The 19,983-nt window shown below is 48.7% G+C and overlaps 1 long non-coding RNA gene across 2 annotated transcripts; it reads left to right on the top strand.

Annotated features, from left to right (window-relative positions):
- Window positions 1-973: 973 nt before the first annotated feature.
- LOC105746843 (uncharacterized) lies at window positions 974-18,668 on the top strand. Of its 2 annotated transcripts, none has more exons than XR_011647709.1 (3): window positions 974-1,909; window positions 2,052-2,182; window positions 15,634-18,668. It is a non-coding gene; the product is annotated as an uncharacterized lncRNA (long non-coding RNA). The 2 variants fall into 2 exon arrangements; XR_009183872.2 differs by adding an exon at window positions 13,760-13,826 and having other exon boundaries at window positions 974-2,182.
- The last annotated feature ends 1,315 nt before the right edge of the window (window positions 18,669-19,983 follow it).

Genomic DNA, 19,983 nt, shown 5'->3' with positions numbered 1-19,983 from the left:
ATCCACCGCGCGGGCTGTACAAGCGTCCTCATTCCCCTTTCTGGCGTGGGCCACTCAACCCCCTCCAAGAACCTCAACCAGAGAGTAAAAGGAAGACAACCCGTGGGAGGAACCAACGGACAGGCGGGTGGGCGAGGGGCTTTGTGGAGGCACAGTGCTCGATTGTTACCCAGAACTTCCCTTCAAAGTCCACTGCATTGTACATAGCCTGCTTCCATGAATGTGTACATGAGAGACACGACTGCAAACTATAACCTGTTTCGATTTTTCTTTGAAATTGAGGAAATGAGAGGAGCAAGGAAAAGAATGTCGTTTTCGGCTTTCTGCTCGTTGGCAAGCCGTCTTGGTGTCTTCTTTCTGCTCGTTGGCAAGCTGTCTTGGTGTCTTCTTTCTGCTCGTTGGCAAGCCGTCTTGGTGTCTTCTTTCTGCTCGTTGGCAAGCTGTCTTGGTGTCTTCTTGAGCTCCTGCTCTCTGGAAGGAGGACCTTGGGGCTCACTAGGGAAGTTTATTGCTTTGCTTGACCTCTAGTTGTCTTGACTGATTGATTCTGAATTGATGTATTGATTTAATAAAAGTCATCACGTCATCGTCACTGGTTCAGGATAAAGACCTCGATTTCTCTCCAAGTTGACACGTGTCATCAACAATAATTTTTTTTTTGGAAGACCTCGTACGTGCAAAGCGTGTGCTCAACCACCGAGGTACACCTTTCCACAATAACACCTGCTTTGCTGATTCTGTTGAGTGACCGATTTCCAGGGTCTAATCACAGGAAACCTGTGTTGTCGTCACAGTTCTGATCTCTCTACATGCCACCAAGGCCTCCGCCCTGCCAGCTGCGTCCCATCCCCCCGGGCTCTTTGCTATTTGGGAATGACCTTCCTCTTGCGGGGCGGCTTTGCCGATTGTATCCCAGGGAAGGACAGCCTCGGAGGGGGCTGTCGCCGTCGCAGGCTGGCGTTGGGGTGGGGCAGGGAAGGCGGCAGCCGCGCGGGGTCTTTGGTGCCTGCCCTTGGAATCAGCTCCCAGAGGCCGACTGAGTCAATCCCTCCCTGACTGCTGGGTGGGATTGTTGAGCAACCATGGAAATGAGGTCACCAGCCAGTGTAGCTTCACTTCCTCTGGAAGCTTGTAGCCAAGCAGGCAAAAAATAAGACATTAAAAAAAAAAAACCCTAAAAAACCCAAAACTGCCTGTCCAGCTGAAGCGCTTCCAAAGGTCCTTCATGATTTTTATACTTGGGAACGAAATACACAGATGCACATTTGTGGAAACAAGCACTTACTCACACTCGAGCCCCAAACGTACCCTTCCCTGAACTTGTCCTCTACCCAGCACAGAATCTGCTTTCCACCCACGTGCCCAGAAGGCAGAATATAATAAAGAATGCAAAAAAAAAAAAAAAAGGGGGGGGTGCATTTCTGAGCACTTTGCCCAAATCGTAGGGTTTTGTCTGCAGCTCTTGCCTGGGCCTGGCTGGGTGGAAAGCTTCCATTCAAACCTTCCATGTTACTTTGGGGAAATGAAAGTCTGCCAACCAAAAATCAAAAAGGGAAGTGAATCTCGCTAGCCGTATTCCTTTCTTTGCCCCTTTTTACACTTACATGCTATCCCCTTTTTGGACATGGTCTAGACTCTTGTGTCTTGCTGTGAATGAGGAAATACTTTTGCCCGGTGTTGGGCACACGCTTCCTGCAAATCTGATGCATGTCTCAGAACCACAGAAAGGAAATGTGCAGTGCAAGTGTCTGACTTTCCTCTGCCTCTCTGGTGTTGGGCGGCATCTGTTGAAATCAAGTACCGTATTTTCTTTTTCTTTTTTTTTTTCAGGTCCAGGGGCCAGGGATTGAATCCGGGTCCTTATATGGGAAGCCGACGCTCAACCACTGACCTCCAGCAGCATCCTCAAGTTGGTCATTTCATTGGTTTGCTATTTGTTTTGCTTTTAGGAGGTACCGGGGATTGAACCCCATATCTTGTGTGTGGGAAGCAGGTGCTCAACCACTTGAGCTACATCTGCTCCCCCGTATTTTCTTTCTTTTTTTTTTTAGATTTATTTTACTTTATTATTTTTTTAAAGCCTTCCCCCAGCCTCCCTTGGATGGTTTTCTCCTCTGCTCCTTGTTTACTCACCTTTTCCAGGAGGCACCGGGAACAGAACCCAGGACTGCCCACATGGGAGGTGAGTGCCCAATGGCCTGAGCCACATCCACCCCCTGTGGGCTGCAGCAAAGTCTGCCGACTTGTGGCATCTGCTCGTTTAGGCATCTGCTCGTTGTGGCGGGTGCGGCATCTGCTCATCTTCTTTAGGAGGCACTGGAACCTGAACCCGGGACCTCCCAGGTGGTTGGGGCACCCAACTGGTTGAACCACGTCCACGTCCCAGTATTTTCTTTATAGTGATTTTTTGAGGGCAAACATGTCTTTAGGAGACAATTCCTCAAAAGTGACATCTCTACTGCTAAAATGCTGACCTATATTAATTTCCTTTAAAGCAACTAGGTGCTTTAAAAGACTATGTCCTGACATCTAGTATTCTTTTCTTTCTCACAGTTCCAATCTTCTATATGTTAAAAAAAGTAACTAAAAAAAAAAAGATTTATTTATTTATTTCTCTCCCCCCCCCCCACCCCAGTTGTCTGTTCTCTGTGTCTATTTGCTGCGTCTTCTTTGTCTGCTTCTGTTGTTGTCAGCGGCATGGGAATCTGTGTCTCTTTTTGCTGCGTCATCTTGCTGTGTCAGCTCTCTGTGTGTGTGGCACCATTCCTGGGCAGTCTGCACTTTCTTTCATGCTGGGCGGCTCTCCTTACGGGGCGCAGTCCTTCTGCATGGGGCTCCCCTACACGGGGGACACCCCTGCGTGGCACGGCACTCCTTGTACGCATCAGCACTATGCATGGACCAGCTCCACACGGGTCAAGGAGGCCCGGGGTTTGAACCGCAGACCTCCCATGTGGTAGGCGGACGCCCTAACCACTGGGCCAAGTCCGCCGCCAAAAGTAACTTCTTGTAATAATTAATAATGATAGCTGTTTAAAGCATTTGTAGCTATACCCACAATCCTTAGCCTTGTCACTGTTTCCCAGAGATCTGTTCCATTTTTATACATTTTGATTTCCACTGGTCTGATAGAAGTTAAAGAAAAAATAAATGAAATGTTCTTTGCAGCCTTTGTTTAAGCTCCATAACAATTTCCGCCCCCCCCTGGAATTTTTTTTTCTTTAGTAGTTATAGAGTCGCTAATATTTCACACCCTCACGTTCCCCAGATTCCTATGCAAATTACATGAGCTGCTCTGCACCGTCTCACCGTCAAATATATGTACTTGCGGGATGAAAAATGCAGGCTTAATTAGCAAGCTTGCCGCTGCTGGACTCAGTGTAGACCGTGGTACATTTCTTGAGTCAGATATTCTAACTCTCGCCACGTCTGCGCTTACAGGACGGGGGCTGTGTCATTAGCTGCTTTCTGCATCCTCTACCCACCCCCTTCCACTGGCAGAGCCCTTGAACTCTTCACAAAGAAACACACAGGCTGAAGTATGTCATTGAAGATGTCCAGGAGGGGCCAGGAGTTCTGGTTTACCATTTTTTCTTAGATGTTCCTTGGGTTTTGGTGAAATTTTTCCCTATGGAGCATGTCTCATTTTCCAAGGTTCGTGCTTGTAACAGTGTGTGATGGTTATGAATTCCAAAAATAGATATTGGATTATGTTTGTGATTTGATCTGTACCTGGGCATGACTGAGTTATGATTAGGGCTTTGATTGGGCCACGTCATTAGGGCGTTAAAAGGCATGGCAGATAAAAGGCGTGGCAAAGGACAGAGTTGGAGGTTTCTGATGTTGGAGTTTTGATCTTGGAGTTTGAGTTGAAGTGTTAAGCTGGAGCCCCAGGAAGTAAGCTCACAGAGGAAAGAGAAGCCAGCCCCAGGAAGAGAGGACCTGAGCCAGGAGAAGAACACAGAGGAATAGAGATGGCTCCTTAGACACAGCAGAAACCCCAGGAGAGAGACAGAGCTGTTCACCTGATACTCTATAGCTGACCTTGTGGAGAAAACAGAGGAGCTGAGCCCAGAGGAACCCAGGAAGCCTGAACCCTCACAGACATCAGTAGTCATCTTGCTCCAACACATGGAAATAGACTTTGGTGAGGGAAGTAACTTATGCTTTATGGCCTGGTAACTGTAAGCTCCTACCCCAAATAAATACTCTTTACAAAAACCAATCAATTTCTGGTATTTTGCATCAGCACCCCTTTTGCTGACTAAAATAGTGCTATAGAAAAGTAAAGGGTTCAGAGCCTATTTTAATTCCAAAACTATTCTCCATTTTCCAGGTCTTTCCACAGCCATGAATTTAATAGTACCTCCTTACCTCTAAAGCTCTTAGGATTTGGTTTGTGCAACTCCTTTCAATGCCACCATTTCTAGAGAAAGTAAAGCTCGAGATTCCGGCTTTACCACGGCACCGCTGGTTCTGATTCTGAGGCCTTTTGGAGCCCAGGTCTGCTGACGTAAGTGCTAGCAGATGCCCTTGGGAGAGACTGGTCCAGAAGAAGATGCTACAGTGACATCAGTACCCCAGCTTCATTGTGCCTTTTCCTGGCTGCAGAGATCAGAAGCAGATTCCTATCTGAATGTGAGAATATGGGGAGGCGACAAAGAGGTGGGATGCTGGAGAACTGTCCGAGTGCTCCCAGGGGGATGTCCTTTTTCCTTAGACACATTGATGTCTCCCTTTGATGGGTGCAGAGCCAAGGACATGACTGTGGGGCTGTCAGCGGGAGACCAGGAGGCAGACTCCCCAGAAGGTTCATTGCTGGCAGTGGCATTCCTGGGCAACTGAGAAGTAGCCCCTGAAAGAGGACACATGCTGTCATCTAGAACGCACCCAGAAGCCAGCTGGATGTGAGCAAGGATGGAGAGTTGGGGGGGGGGGGGGAGGGGTGTAAAAACTAGATAGACCTGGGTTTGACTCTCAGGCCTAGTCCTCAGTTGGTGTGAGGTCTGATGAAAGGAATTTGGTCTGCCTCTCTGAACCTCTGCTCTTAATGTGCAAAATGTGGATAAAGAATATCCTTCTTTAAGCCTTATTTTCCAAGGCAGTGTCAAATGACCACAAGACGAGGGGCTTAGAACAACAGAAAGTTCTTGCCTCGCAGTTCTGGAGGTTAGAAATCCAGAACCCTAAGGTGCAGGGAAGAATTCTCCCACACCTCTCCCTGGCTTCTGGAGGGTGCTGGGAAGCGTTAGTGTTCCTTGGCTCAAGCTACAGCACCTCAGTCCCTGCCTCTATCATCCCATGGCCATCTTCTCCCCCATGTCTGTCTGTGCCCAATTTTTCCCTTCTTATAAGGACATCAGTCATATATGATTTGGGCTCACCCTAATTCAGTATCCTGATTTGTCTTTTGTGGATGACAGGAAATTATGTTCTTAAGCTAACCTGTTCCTGTGCCTGCAAACACAGTGTAGATGGGGCCTTCTCAATAGATTCAGTTAAGGGACCTTTAATTAAACCACTTTGGTTAATCACTTTAGGACCTTTGATTGGACTACGCCAGTGAGGTGTGACCCAGGGTGGGGTGTCCGCCCTCTTGCTGGGGTCTTATGTAAACTGAGAACTGAAAGGAGAAACCCACAAAGAAAGGTAGCCACATTTTGACCCAGACATGTGGAAGAGAGGACAGCAAGAAGAGAGAGAAACCCTGAAAAGCTGAGAGAGAAGCCAGAGACTGGAATCATTGGAGCAGAAGCAGGAAGAAGCCGCCATCTTGCCTCGCCAAGGGACAAGACTCCAGGATCTGCCAGCAGGGCCTTTGGTGAGAAAACATCTCTGGGACATTTTTGCAGCCTCAGAACTGTAAGCTTTTACCCTAATAAATCCCCATTATAAAAGCCACCTCATTTCTGGTAGTTTTGCATTGGCATCCTTAGTGAAACTGAAACATCCAGTTTGACCTAATTTTAACTAAACACACCTTCAAAGACCCCATTTCCAAATGAGGTCACAGTCACAGGACCAGGGCTCAGCGCTTAAATATGTCTTTCTGAGGGACACAATTCAACCCATGACAGTGAGGATGTGATCATGTCTGGGAAGGGCACTTCCCAGGGCTCTGACACACACAGGGCACCCTACATGGCGGCCGTGGTTGGTTGAGTCATGTGCCCCAACCAGCACATGTTCTTAACTGTCATCCACATACCTGTGGGTGTGAGCCCATTGCACATGGGACCTCCTGAAGATGCTATTTTCAGTTGAAAAGGTCCAACCAGATGAGGTTAGGCCTCCACCTGGATTGTCCATGGCCTCATAAAGAGGACTGGAAGTTACAGAAGCCAGAAGGGAGTGGACCTCACTGTGCGATGGGAAGTAGGGATAAAGGCCCACACACCCCAAGGATCGTCAGCAGCCAGCACTAGAACGTGACAGTCTTGGGGAAGAAAGCAAGCCTTGCCAGCACCTAGATTTTGGGCCTCTTCTTGCCTCAAAACCATGAGCCAGTAACATCTGTCCTTAAGCCCAAACCAGTGTGTGATATTTGTGATAATGCTTCTGGCCAATTAAGATGGTGATTATTATGATTAAGATTTGCTGGGTCCCAGGAAAGGCCCCTCAATCAAAATTATCTTCCCCCTGAACCTGTGTCAATGAGTGAAATGCCTTCCATCACTCAAAATTATGAGAAGTCATTTGAAGCTTCCCATTAAAATACAGACCATACCAGGGAGGAGGATTGGGAAAAGAAACACGTCGTTTTGCTGCAAACGTTGTTGTTTGAATTAGTTTATCACTGGACGAACTGACAGATCAGATTGCAGGAGTGGAGCGAGAATGGTCTTAGGAGAGAAAAATCCTTACCCCCAAAGGGTGTGACAGGGCATGAGGTGGCAGTAAAATGAAGGAGTCCCAACAACAGCAGTAGAGGGTCAAGGTCGTTAACTGGACCAGGTCTGCTGGCCTGTAAGTAGCAGCCTATGAGAAGGCTCCCAGGGCGTCAGTGGAGCTGGAGAAGATCCCCATGAGGCCTGCAGGAGAGCCAGAGAGGACGATGGGAAGGGAGAACGCAGGCTCAGGTTAGAAGTTGAAGTGGATTTGGCTCAACGGATAGGGTGTCCACCTACCACGTGGGAGGTCCAGGGTTCAAACCCAGGGCCTCCTAACCCATGTGGTGAGCTGGCCCATGAGTAGTGCTGATGCGCGCAAGGAGTACCATGCCACGCGGGGGTGTCCCCCGTGCGGGGGAGCCCCACGCGCAAGGAGTGTGCCCCGTAAGGAGAGCTGCCCAGCGCGACAAAAACACAGCCTGCCCAGGAATGGCGCCACACACATGGAGAGCTGACACAGCAAGATGATGCAACAAAAAGAGACACAGATTCCGGGTGCCGCTGACAAGAATGCAAGCGGACACAGAAGAACACACAGGGAATGGACATAGAGAGCAGACACCTGGGGGGGAAGGGGTGAGAAATAAATAAAATTAACCTTTAAAAACAAAACAAAAGAAACTGAAGAGAGTGGGGAGGCCAGGAGCTTGCAGAATGAAGAAGTGAGAAGCAGGTGGACCAGTGGTTTAGAACTCAGACTGCACAGAAGCAGAAGCGAGTCGGGAGTCGGCCCTGGCTGTATGGTGCAGGGCTGGGTGTGGCAGTTTGAAGAACTAGTCACCAAGTGTCATAAAGTTGAGACATAGGACGCGTTTATTTTCAAGCACTGTGATATGTGACAGCTATGTTTTCAAATAATAGGCTCAAGGGCTTCTCCCCCCACGCTCCCTCCGATGGCTCTGTCTCTTTGCTTTCTGTATGTGCTCATGGTCTCTGCTCATTGTCTCTGCTCATCTTCTGTAGGAGGCACTGTGAACTGAACCCAGGGCCTCCTGTGTGGGAGGTGGGTACTCAACTGCTGAAGCCACATCTGCTCCCTGCTGGTTGTGTCTGCTTGTTGTGTCTGCTCATTCATCAGTTCATTGCATCTGTTCATCTTCTTTAGGAGGCACCAGAAACTGAACCTAGGACCTCCTATGTAGAGATGAGTACCCAACTGCTTAAGCCACACCCACTTCCTGCTCATTGTGTCTGCTAGTTCATCAGTTCATTGTGTCGGCTCATTGCATCAGCTTGCTGCATCTGCTCATCTTCTTTAGAAGTTACAGAACATCTGGCTTTTTTCGTCTTGTCTTTGTCTCTCCTCATTGGTTCTTGAGCATCTGCTCTGTTTCAGGTGCTGTGAAGAATGCAAAGATGAGGAAATGGGTCCTTCTTGAAGGAGACACCCACTGGGAAGTCCTCCTGGGCAGTGACCCCCATTCTTAGGGACCTTCCTTCTAGATGTGCCTCTCACTCCTTCAGCAAGAGATCCAGCAGCTACATTGAACCACATACCTGCTTCTTCTCCGCAGCAAAGCTGATTTCGAAACTGACTCAAGATGGCCCCATCAAATTCTTTATTTGAGAAATTAGGAATTTGGATTCAGAGATGCAAGTCAGTTTTGAGTGGGAACTTGAACTAAGGATGTGCAAATTCTGGAGATGTGGGAAATTTTTGACATTGGGCTCCATATCTTTGGAGAAGCAAGGAGGTCCTCTGTCAGTCTGGAGAGAGAGAGAAAAGGAAAATAAAACAGACTTGTAGATCTCCAGAGTGATCCTGGAGAATTGGAGAAAACAACGTTTAACTCCTTTTTTTAAAAGATTTTATTTATTTTTTTATTTCTCTCCCCTTCCCCTCCCCCCCATTGTCTGCTCTCTGTGTCCATTCCCTTTGTGTTCTTCTGTGTCCGCTTGCATTCTTGTCAGTGATGCCTGGAATCTGTGTTTCTTTTTGTTATATCATCTTGTTGTGTCAGCTCTCCGTGCGTGCGGTGCCACTCCTGGGCAGGCTGAACTTTTATTGCACAGGGTGGCTCTCCTTGAGGGGCACACTCCTTGCACATGGGGGTCCCCTAAGTGGGGGACCCCCTGTGTGGCAGGGCACTTCTTGCGCGCATCAGCACTGCGCATGGGCCAGCTCACCACATGGGTCAAGGAGGCCTGGGGTTTGAACCGCGGACCTCCAGTGTGGTAGGCAGATGCTCTATCAGTTGAACCAAATCTGCTTCCCCAAAATTTAATTCCTAATGGCTTCCAAGTCCAGGTTCTGGTCTCTCTTGAGTCTCTGCTGTGCTTCCCATCAACCAGCTTGAGTCTCACGTAACAGAGGCTCTGCATGACATTAACCAAGTGTTCTCAGTACTCAGCACTTTGCCAGTCAACTGCCCAATGCCCTTTATTCTTCTCTTCCTTAGTAGCAGAACCCCCTTTGGACTGACGTGGCAATGGGTCCAGGTAAAAACACTTGCCTCTCCATACATTTTATCTGGGGATTTCCTGGGCTAGAAGATGCTTTGTTCTGGGACGCTGCCCTGGGCACCCTAGGATGTAACAGATCCCTGGCCTCTACGCAACGGATACCAGAATTATAGCCCCCAGCTTTGTCACCCAAAAATGTTTGCCAAAGATCTCCTGAGAGGCAAAATTGCTCCTGGTTGAGAACCTCAAAGAGAACTTTCATTTTTCTCTTGTGACAGAGTTAGTCCAGGGAGAGCATAGTGGCTCAAAGAAGATATCCCGGACCCAGATCCCTTTTGACTTCTTGCTCCAGCATTTTTCTCACTTGTCTTTTATCCTCCAAGTGGCAAGATGGCTGCTCTACCTCCTGCATCACATCCACTCTCAGAAAGGAAGAAGAGAGAAGGTGAAAAATAATTTTAAAAAGCTTCTGGAAGCCCCTGCCAATAGAATTTTATTCACATCTCATTTGCCACAACTGGGTCTCATGGTCAGCCCCAGATGAAAAGAAGTGTGGAGAGGCAAGTATTTTTAACTGGACCCATTGCCATTGCAGTCCAAAGGAAGAGAAGAATAATGGGTGTCGGGCAGGTAATGGCCAAAGTCTGCAGCAGGCTTCACGAGACAAACCAGGATTCTCATAATAGATGTCCTTTTCTGGATTAAGCGAGATTGAGTGGGTTTCTGGCATTTGCATTGCAAAGAATCCTGCCTGTTCAGACCCTCCGTGAAATTATGGTCTAAATAAGCAGACCAGATATGCCCGTAAGTCTCACATGCCGTGGCAAACGACCACGAGGGGTGCAGTTCCGTCGGATGAGTTGCTGTTCAAGGGAGGGAGAGATTAACTCTGGCTGGTGAGTCAGGAGGGGTTTAATGGAGGAGTTTGGCCTTGAAGATGGGTAAGATTTGGATGCATGGAGACAGGGGAGGGTAGTCCAAAGAAAACAATGAAAGCCCACACTGGGAGGCTGGAAGACAATGGGCGCCTGTGTGGGAAACTGCCCGCTGTTTCATTTGGCCAGTTCTGGTGGGATGGTCCCATGTAGAACAATACATTGTAACTGAATCAAAAGCAAGCAAACTCTGGGTTTCAATGACGCTACTGAGCTCTTGTTTTAAGAATGTAAATTCTTTTACTTTAAAGAATTAAAGGTATTTCTCGATATCAGCAATTTCACACTGATTCAGTTCTCTTTGCAAAATTTTGGACTGTTGTTTTTTTTCTTAGCATTTTTTTCAAAAAGAGGTACCAGGGATTGAACCTGGGACCTCATAGATGAGAAGCAGGTACTCAACCACCGAGCTACACCTGCTTCTCAATTTGGGTCCATTTTGATTGTTTTATGCTTTTCTACTTTTGGCCTCAAATGCTGGCTTAGAATCAATTCTTGAAAGAAACGTTGAAAGTTTCTTAGCCAAGCCCTTTCCCAGAATATTCTAGGGAGGCCAGGGCAGTTTAACAGAGTCTCTTTAATTAGATTTTCCCAAGAAATAAAATGAAGCACCAAGATGCCAGTGGCAGGAGTAATTAACTCCTAAAGTGTCATTACCCCATGGTAGAACATTCTGTATGTGCTTGCAGTGCCACTGCTTCCCATTGTGTCTTCTCCAAAAGAATGGGCTTTACATGGCTCAGTTTGGGACCAGTTAGCAAAATAAGTGTTCAGTCCCTGATTCCCTGCTCTATGATAACAGCAATTAAAAAAATGGATGATACTATAAGCTGATTTATTAGAGATAGTGATCCTTCAACAGCTTTTACCATATCCACACACACAACACTCCACAAGATTCCAGGCAGACCTTGGGCTAAGCAGGAGGTGGGGTACTTGGGAGGCATATTCTGGAAGTTTCATAGTGCCTGGTGATTAAGCAGGGGCTATCTTCAGCTGCCCAAATTTTATTGGTTTAACACAAGACATAAACGTTAACTATTAATTAATAGTTGCTCTGTGCATTAGCTTCCTATTGCTGCTGTAACAAACGACCACACATTTAGGGGCTTAAAACAACACATTCTCTTAAAGTTCTCGAGGTCAGAAGTCTAGAATGGGTCCACAGGGCAAAAATCAATGTCTGCGAAACTTTGGAGGCTCCAGGGGCAAATCCATTCCTTGATTTTTCCAGCTTCTAGAGGCTGTCTGCTTTGCTTGGCCTGTGGCCCTTTCCACTGTCCTCAAAACACATTACTCCAGGCTCTGCTTGGGTCATCCCATCGCTTTCATCTGACTTTGACCTTCTTGCCTCTCTCTGAAAAGGCCCAATGGATAACCCAAGTTAATCTTCTCAACTCAAGATCCATAAATCAATACCATCTGCCAAGTTCCTTTCACCAGTAAGAGGACATATTTACTGGTTCTGAGGATTAGGATGGGAATGTTTTTGGAGACAAAGTGTTAATCGGTCTGTCACTCTGCAAAAAGTGTTCTCTTTTGGACAAATACGTTTTGGAAATACTGGGTTAAATGAAGTTAAACAGGTTTCTTCATTGCACAACTTTTCCGTTTGTAACATGAAGCATCCAAGAGACAAATTTAGGATGTCATACTTCGCAATCTTATCGGACCAAAGAACTCCACTCACTCCTTTTTAAATTTGCTTTCCATGTGAAACCTATTATCATTTCAGGATAAAGCAAGATCACAGTTGCAAGAAACATACTGTAGCTCAACCATGGAAAGCAAGGCCCCAGGGGAGCTTGGTTCAGTGGGTTTGTACCTGATCAAGGTTTGTGGGTGTTGCTGCAGCAGATCACAGGAAAGAATTGTGCCTCTTCCATTTAGCACATCCCCGCATGCCAACACATGCTGTTGCATGAATAATTGAACATTGGGGAAGAGGAGTTCCTCGTTGAGGATCTGAAATTTCATCTCCGAAATCTCTGACCTCCACGCCAGGGTCGGTCGGAGGCAGCTAAGAGAGTTGGGCCCTTGCCTTCTTTGTTCTCTCTCCATTCCATTCCCTTTTTGTTGATGAGGCAGCAGGACGGAGGGAACTTCAAATTTACATTTTGCCCTGCCCACCTTCACCACCTCTAGTTTTCTGAGACAGCCCACGGCCTCCTTGCCACCGTAACTCTCGGCTAGAGTCACAAACAGCTGCCTCCCCAAAATAGCTCCAGAAATTTCCCTCCACTATAGAGACAGATGCACAAAAGCCAGGGCTATAGGCGGGAGGGGGAGAAAAATTCACCTGGTGAGTCACCAGGTACGCTGCCTGAGCATTTGAGGCCTTGGGGTTTGGGAGAGGGGTGGGGTGTGCAGCCCTTCGATTCATGGTTGGGTTAATTTATGGGATTTACCCAAGTTAATGGTAGAGCTGGGAGGCAGCTCCAGGCTCTCGGGCGATGGGAATGTGCCTTATCCGCTCCATTAAACCGCTGTCTGGAATCCCGTGTGATCCCTCCTGTGTCTTTCGAATGCCAACAAACACGTCTCCCCAGACTGGCTCCTTTTTGTCATCTTCCTCCCTCTGTCCCGTCCCTCCTCTGCTCGTTGCATACAGAACCCCTAGAGGAGGAGGGCAGCTAAGGCTCGAAGTGCTACCCCCAAGACTCTGCTGAGTATTTCTCAACGCTATTTAGGGCTCCAGCGGAGGATTCCATTAAAAGACCCCATTAACGAGTCTGCGGAGAAAATCTCTCGCAAAGCTTTCGAGCTCATCACCACTTGGCTGGTCAGGAGCTTCCAGTGTGTTAATATTCCTAAAAGAGAAATGCAGGGCGGGCTGCCGCTCCGTCTGCCGGCCGGCAGCGGCCATCCTGGGTCCTGCTGGGGCGGGGTGCCCCGAGTCTGGGGGACTGCTGCCTGGCTGGTCCCCAGGGCCCCCGCTTGGGACCCTGCCCTTCCCCGCTGGACGCCTGGGCTCCCGCGGCCGGCTCTTTGCGCTCATTGCGTCGGCATCCGGGAGAACAGTCTGGAAGTTGACCACAGGGTTTTTGGCCTGGGGCATCAGAGGCAGCTCTGGTTACCATCTAACCCCCCAGGGAGTCTGGCTGGAGCCTGACAGCTGGGGGGGGGGGGGGTGGACAGGAGGGCAGGGAGGGGACCAGCCCAGGGGAAGGAGGATGGCAGGCTGTGGTTGGGGGAAAAGGGGACAAAATGAGCAGGGATTCAAGGCAGAAGAAATGACATTTTTTAAAGCTGCCTTTGGAAGATGTCTTAGAAGACCGTGATTTAGTGCACTCAGTGAGAAGCGGTCAGATTCTTGTTATCAATTTTTTAGGGGAAGCCTCTTTATATTTCAAATTATAATTAACGTTAAGAGAAGAAAAATAAATAAATGCCTAATATTTGGAAAATTAAAAAAAAAGTTGCCTTCTGATGTTGATGAACATGAAATAGATGCAAACATAGGTAAAGAGAAACACAAATATATAAATCTACAGAAATTCACATACAAATGACATGCTCTTCATTCAAAAGGTGGCAGCGCAGAGGAGTCCTGAAGTGGGAGGGCCCTGTTGGCTTGTCCAGAGAGAGACACTTGCATGTAAGGAACACCCCAAGGTGGCTCTGTCTGTGTCTGCCCATCCAGCCCCAGCTTTTAATCTGCCATCCCGGTGACCTCAGCCTTTATTTTTAGAGATGTTTCGAGGGCGAGTGTGTGACACATCGGGGAAACCAGAGGACTGGGGTGCACGCAGCGGCCAGCTCAGCCGGCCCTTGAGCTGATTCATGCTTGTCTCTCGCTCTCCCTGCTGCCCTGGCAGAGGAACCTGCTCTGGAGCCCCCCCCAGGGCTCTTGACGCCTGGAGAAGACAAGGGCCAGGGCTGTGACCGTGACTCGGGGGCGCCTCAGCAGGCAGCCCTGCTCTTCCTGGTGGGCAAAGCTCTGCGGGTCTGGCTCGGCCCCTCACGCCCGTCCACGAGCTTGGCCACTTGCTGCAGATGCCAACAGTTTCAGCCCTCCCCTCTCCTTTCTACCATTCTGGGTCAATGTAGGGGCTTTTCTCCACTGAGGAGGAGCTCCCGGCACCTCCGAGGGGAAGCGGGGGTCTCCTCACTCTACAGACACATTTATTGGTTGAGCTTCATTTTCAAGAGGGTCCGAGTGACTGCGATGTTGAAGCAGAAGTGACACCGGGTGGCTGTTTAGTGCAGCGATGCCACATAGTGCCCTTCCTTTATTTATTTATTTTATTTATTTCCCTCCCCACCCACCCCAAGTTGTCTGCTCTCTGTGTCCATTCGCTGTGTGTTCTTCTGTGTCCACTTGCATTCTTGTCAGCAGCACTGGGAATCTGTTTCTTTTTGTTGCGTCATCTTGCTGTGTCAGCTCTCCGTGTGTGCATCTCCATTCCTGGGCAGGCTCTACTTTCTTTTGCATAGGGCAGCTCTCCTTACGGGGCGCACTCCTTGCGCGTGGGGCTCCCCTACACGGGGGACACCCCTGCTTGGCAGGGCACTCCTTGCGCACATCAGCACTGCACGTGGGCCAGCTCCACATGGGTCAGGAGGCCGGGATTTGAACCCTGGACCTCCCATGTGGTAGGCGGACGCTCTATCAGGTGAGCCAAGTCTGCTTCCCGCACAAAGCGCCCTTTAAGTGGACACCAGGGAGGAGAGAGACCTTGTTTTGCCCTGATAATGACGACGGGCAGGGAAGAGACACATACCACAACTCTGCACAAATACAGACACACAACAATAAACACCTCCCAGCTGTGGCGGCCACGGCAGGGTCCTGCTCGGATCTGCCTCGGCTTCCTTCGAGAAGCTGCTAGCACCCTCATGGTCCAGCTCAGTTTTCAAGCCAGGGCCACGCTCTCTCTGGGCTGACGCCATCCTGTGACAGGACGTGGTTGGGTCTGAGGATCTGGCCCTTTCTATCCATTCCCGACTCCTCTCACAGTATCTTTGTCCCAGGGTGGGTGGAGACTTTGTCAGGTCTTAGGCTCTCACTGTGCTATCCTGCTCCCTTCCTGTTTATTTTTCATAGGCATTTCCCCTAGTAAATCTCTTGCCTTCCTATTCTGTATCTACACACCGGCTCCAACGAGCGTGGGCTTGAAAATGGCAACTGGCCAACGTCATTTCCCACTCCCCACAGCTATTGTAGAATGATGGATTGTCTGAATTCTTCATTGGAACTGTGGGCCAGGTGGTGGATGGGCCTCGTGGGATGGGCGGTGGGCCGCAAGGACAAAAAGGGAGCGGGACACAGAAGAGAAGGGCTGGCAGGGGTGCCATTGATGTCACAAGGAGGAAATGGGGAGAGGGTGGATGAGCCCCACACAAACTGCTGAGTGTGACCAGAACAACCCAACTCAGGAAAACTTTCTCTTCCTCCTTTCCAGACGTGTGATGCTCAAGCTGGGCGCCTGGGCAAGCATCGGGGTGTCCTGTTTCACAACCGGGCTTTGGGGAAGTGAGTCAACACTGGGCTTTGCTGAATCGGCTCGAGGGACTCTGGCCTGGGAGGATGTCACCCCGAGGGCCAGTGGCAGGTCCAAGAGACCAGGCGAGGATTTTAAGGTGCAGATTCATGGCCAGTTGTCTGACATTTCTATGTCTGATAAATGGCGGGTGATCAACGAGGAAGGGTGAGGAATTTTCTCTCTACTGCAAACTGAGACATTTCAACATGTACCTAGTAGCCTAACACGCAGGTGCCACCTCCTCCGGGACGAGCTTTTGTGGGAGCGCGTTGTTATAAATAGAATCGCTTCAAAGATGCGCTGAAAGAGTTGGTACTTCAAGGATACATGAATCTTTTTAGAAAGGAATCATCTGTAGGAGGCATCGAACCATACTTGTTGAGTAAATGGATAATGGCTTTGTCTATTGTCTGCATTGGAATGTTCATGCGGCGTATTTTTCAAGACAGGATATACGTGTAATTTTAGAGGAGATGACGGATTCCAAAATACCCAAGTGCTGCAACCTTTGGCTATAAATACTTCCCAAACAGTATATTTGTAGGTGCTACCAACTTCCCCTCTAACCACCATCTTTTCAAGCCGGTAGCTAGAATGAGTGGGCTTTTATTTTAACCTTGGGAAGGGGACAAAGGTCAAGGAACAATGTCATTCAGGAGAGCCCTTTCTCTAGCCTGTGGGGTAGAGGTGGGCACGGGAAAACTTCTCCAAACCAAAGGAGTTGTGCCCTGGGAGTTCTCAGTGTAGGCCTCTTCCCTTTTCCTCACTGTCTGCCCCACCCACTAGGGCCTGGGAAGCTGAGCAGAAAATTCACGGGTCAGATTGGCGCTGGTGGCCAAAGGCAGCTCAGTTCAGAACGGGAGGGATGTTTCGCTCTCAAAAGGCCCAGAGGAGGGGAGACGGATTTCATTTCATGTGTTGATTCCTATTTTTTTCTTTCTTTAGGCGGTGCCCAGGATTTGAACCCAGAACCCTGTACATGGGGAACAGGAGCTCAGCCACTGAGCTACATCTGCTCCCCAATAAGAGTTGTTTTCTGTGTTTGTTTTGTTTTTAGGAGTTACCAAGGATTTTTTTTCTTACACTTTTTAAATTAAAGTTAATACATCACAAAGAATGTTACCTTAAAAAACATAAGAGGTTCCCATATACCCCACTTGCCACCCCCCACCCCATCATTTTTGTAAATTGTTTTTTTGGAAGATATATACATCACACAAAAAAAGTTACATTAAAAAATATGAGGGTCCCATATACCTCCCACCCCCCCACCCCATTCCTCCCACACTCCTCCATCATTGTGGCACACTCATCACATGGGACCTTGTACATGGGAAGCAGGCACTCAACCGCTTGAACTACATTCGCTCCCTTTATTTCATTTACTTTTTAAACGAGAAAACAGCATTTCAGGGAATGTTTAATAGTTTCATCATTCCTTTCATGACTAGACTGTTAAATCCAGATATGGAAATGAGAGAGACAGCTCATTATCCAGTCAACTTATTGAATATTACCTGTAGAATAGATATTCTTTGGAAGAAAAAAAAATGGCTTATGGGTATTCAAAGACTATTGCTCATGTAGGAATAAGAGTCATCAAGTTAAGATCGCCTCCCCTTTGAGATCAACCACGGGTTGATCGGAGCACAAATGAAATGCTGCCTCTGAATCTTGAAATTTACAGGCAAAGATATTTTTAGAAGTAAATATGATGAAATCGATAAGCACCTAAGTCCTTAGGGCAAAGAGCTATGCCACCCTAACTGTCAAAGCTCTGTTTTGGTTCAGGCGCTGCCCGAGCTGCTGATTTTGAAGGGGTTCAAAGATGTTTCCTGCCTTACAGGAATCAGCTGACTCTGATGGATTCCCCATGCCTGCCACGGGTGCTGGAAAGGAGCCGGAGACCACGTGGATCTCGTCTTGTTACTCCCAGCCTAGGCGACAGCCCTTCCTCTCTGCACAGTGGCTCCCGATGGATGTGATCCCTCCGTTCCGAGCTGGGAGCTTCGGGGCCGTTGGAGCAGCACCCACCCTTCCGTCCTTCCTCAGCCTTATGCTTAACATGTCCAGGAAACGTTGTCTGGAGTCCTGTCGCTCTCCCCGACTATTTATTCCTCACGGAAGACCCGAGAGCTGCTGGGGGGACTCTGGGTGCTGGAGGACACCTAGGAGAGGAGAGGGTGCTTCAGCCCCTGGAGGACACGAGGGTCCCGGAGTGCCATGCTGGCCTTCGTGTCACCAAAACAAACAAATGCCCCCCCCCCCCCAGAAAAGATTTCAGCAGCGCCCCCGCAACAGCTACCTCCTCCGTGATCCTTCTTTGCTGCTACATAAAGCTCCAGCCTTTGTGTTTCATTCTGTCTCTTGAAGACGTTTAATTCCATCCCCATATAAGTTACAGCATTTCCTTCCTTCGTGCTGATGTAGGTTTTGAATGTGGTTGGGGAGCAAGGAATGGAGATAGGGAGAAGAAGAGGTTCCAGCAAAGCTGGGGGTGGAAATGCAGCATGGAATGATGGGGAAGGAGGCCAAAAAGAAACTTTACTGGGAGACGGATGTGGCTCAAGCAGTTGGGCGCTCATCTACCATATGGGAGGTCCAGGGTTCGATACCCAGGGCTTCCTGGTGAAGTCCAGCTGGCCCGTGAGGCGAGCTGGCCCACGCGGGAGTGCTGCCCCACGCAGGAGTACCGGCCATCATAGAGAGCTGGCACAGCAAGATGACGCAACAAGAGACACAGAGGAGAGACAATAAGAGACATAGCAGAACAGGGAGCTGAGGTGGTGCAAGAGAACGATCGCCTCTCTCCCACTCCGGAAGGTCCCAGGATTGGTTCCCAGAGCTGTCTAATAAGAATACAAGCAGACACAGAACACACAGCGAATGGACAGGGTGGGGCAGGGGGGAAAGAAACAAATAAACCTTTAAAAAAAAACTTCACCTTTTTCATACTTTTCCTTAAAAGTGGTTTGTCTTCATGAAACATATCAGAGATTACTACTATCATATATTGGATATACTTTCTTAATATCCATAGACTGAAATATGCCTCCCACCAAAAAAAAAAAAAAAAGAGAAAACGTTCCTATGAGATCCCACAGCAGGGGCTAGTTGTGTAAGTAAGAACGGAGGGGCCAGGTAGGTACTCAAAGCCAAATTGCCTGGAGCTCCATGCGTAGGGCACCACTGAGAAATAAATAGATTGCAGTGGAAATGACCAGTGTGGGTGGCCAGGGAAATGCAAGCAGCCATAAAAGAAAAGGGAAGAGAGCACGAGGCCCATAAATCAGCAAGCGCGAGAGCTCAGGAAAAGTAGGGAAGTCAAAAATAAAAGGCAGGCTCAAGATCAAGTTCCACCAAGTTAAAGCACAAAATGAAAGCTTGAGGACAGGGTGAGCTGGGCTCCTGAAAGTCAGCAGGGGGTGGGCCAGACTTTTCCAGACAGTAGCATGGCGAGGGACAGAGGAGGTCCCTGGTGGGTGTGGGAATGGAAATGTCATCTCTTCAAGCAAAGGGGAGCCAATGAACAGCCCGTCTGGGATTTTGGTCTCTGAGATCAGGACAGTTGGCGGGTTAATTCTTGGATAAGCACCTGCCTTGCGAGAGCTGCTCAGAATGACAACAAAACAGCAGCGTGGCAAAATCTGGAGATCAAGGGGTCTCTCTCCCACAGTGACAGTAAGTTTGGTGAACCATCTGCCACCCCAGGGTTCATGGAAAGGGAGACCTAATTTGGGGTTGGGTCTGAGTTGACAGCTCTGGGACAGTAGAATACAGCAGCAGTGAGCTCCTGGCTGGCAGCTGAAATGGATGGGGTTCACGGGGCAAGAGCGGAGCCAGTGGCTCCCGTTGGGATCAGATTGGTCCAATGAGAAGGACAAACCTAAGCTAAAGTCTTGGAGTTTGTGTCAAAAGTTGGCAGGACCTAAATGGCAGACAAAACACAGGAGCTAGGAAGGGTAGGTGTCTCAGTTTGCCACAGGGCTGCCGATGCAAAGTGTCAGCATTTAGTTGGCTGTTATAGGGGGGGTTTGTTTAGGGTAGAAGCTTATAGTTCCGAGGCCATGAAATGTCCAAATCAAAGCACCCATCAGAGATGCTTTCTCACCAAAGTCAGCCACTGGTGGTTCTGGTGTCCTCCCATGTGGTGAAGATGGCGGCTGATCTCTGAGCAAGTTCCTGCCTTCCCCTCCAGAATCTACTGTCTCCCAGAGCACAGCTGGGGTTTGTCTCTTTCTGGACCTGCTCTCTCAGTCTCAGCTACAC

Source organism: Dasypus novemcinctus, chromosome 28 (assembly GCF_030445035.2).
Source record: "Dasypus novemcinctus isolate mDasNov1 chromosome 28, mDasNov1.1.hap2, whole genome shotgun sequence".
Taxonomy (NCBI): domain Eukaryota; kingdom Metazoa; phylum Chordata; class Mammalia; order Cingulata; family Dasypodidae; genus Dasypus; species Dasypus novemcinctus.
Note: the sequence above shows the minus strand (reverse complement) of the source record. Positions and strands in the feature narration are given on the sequence as shown.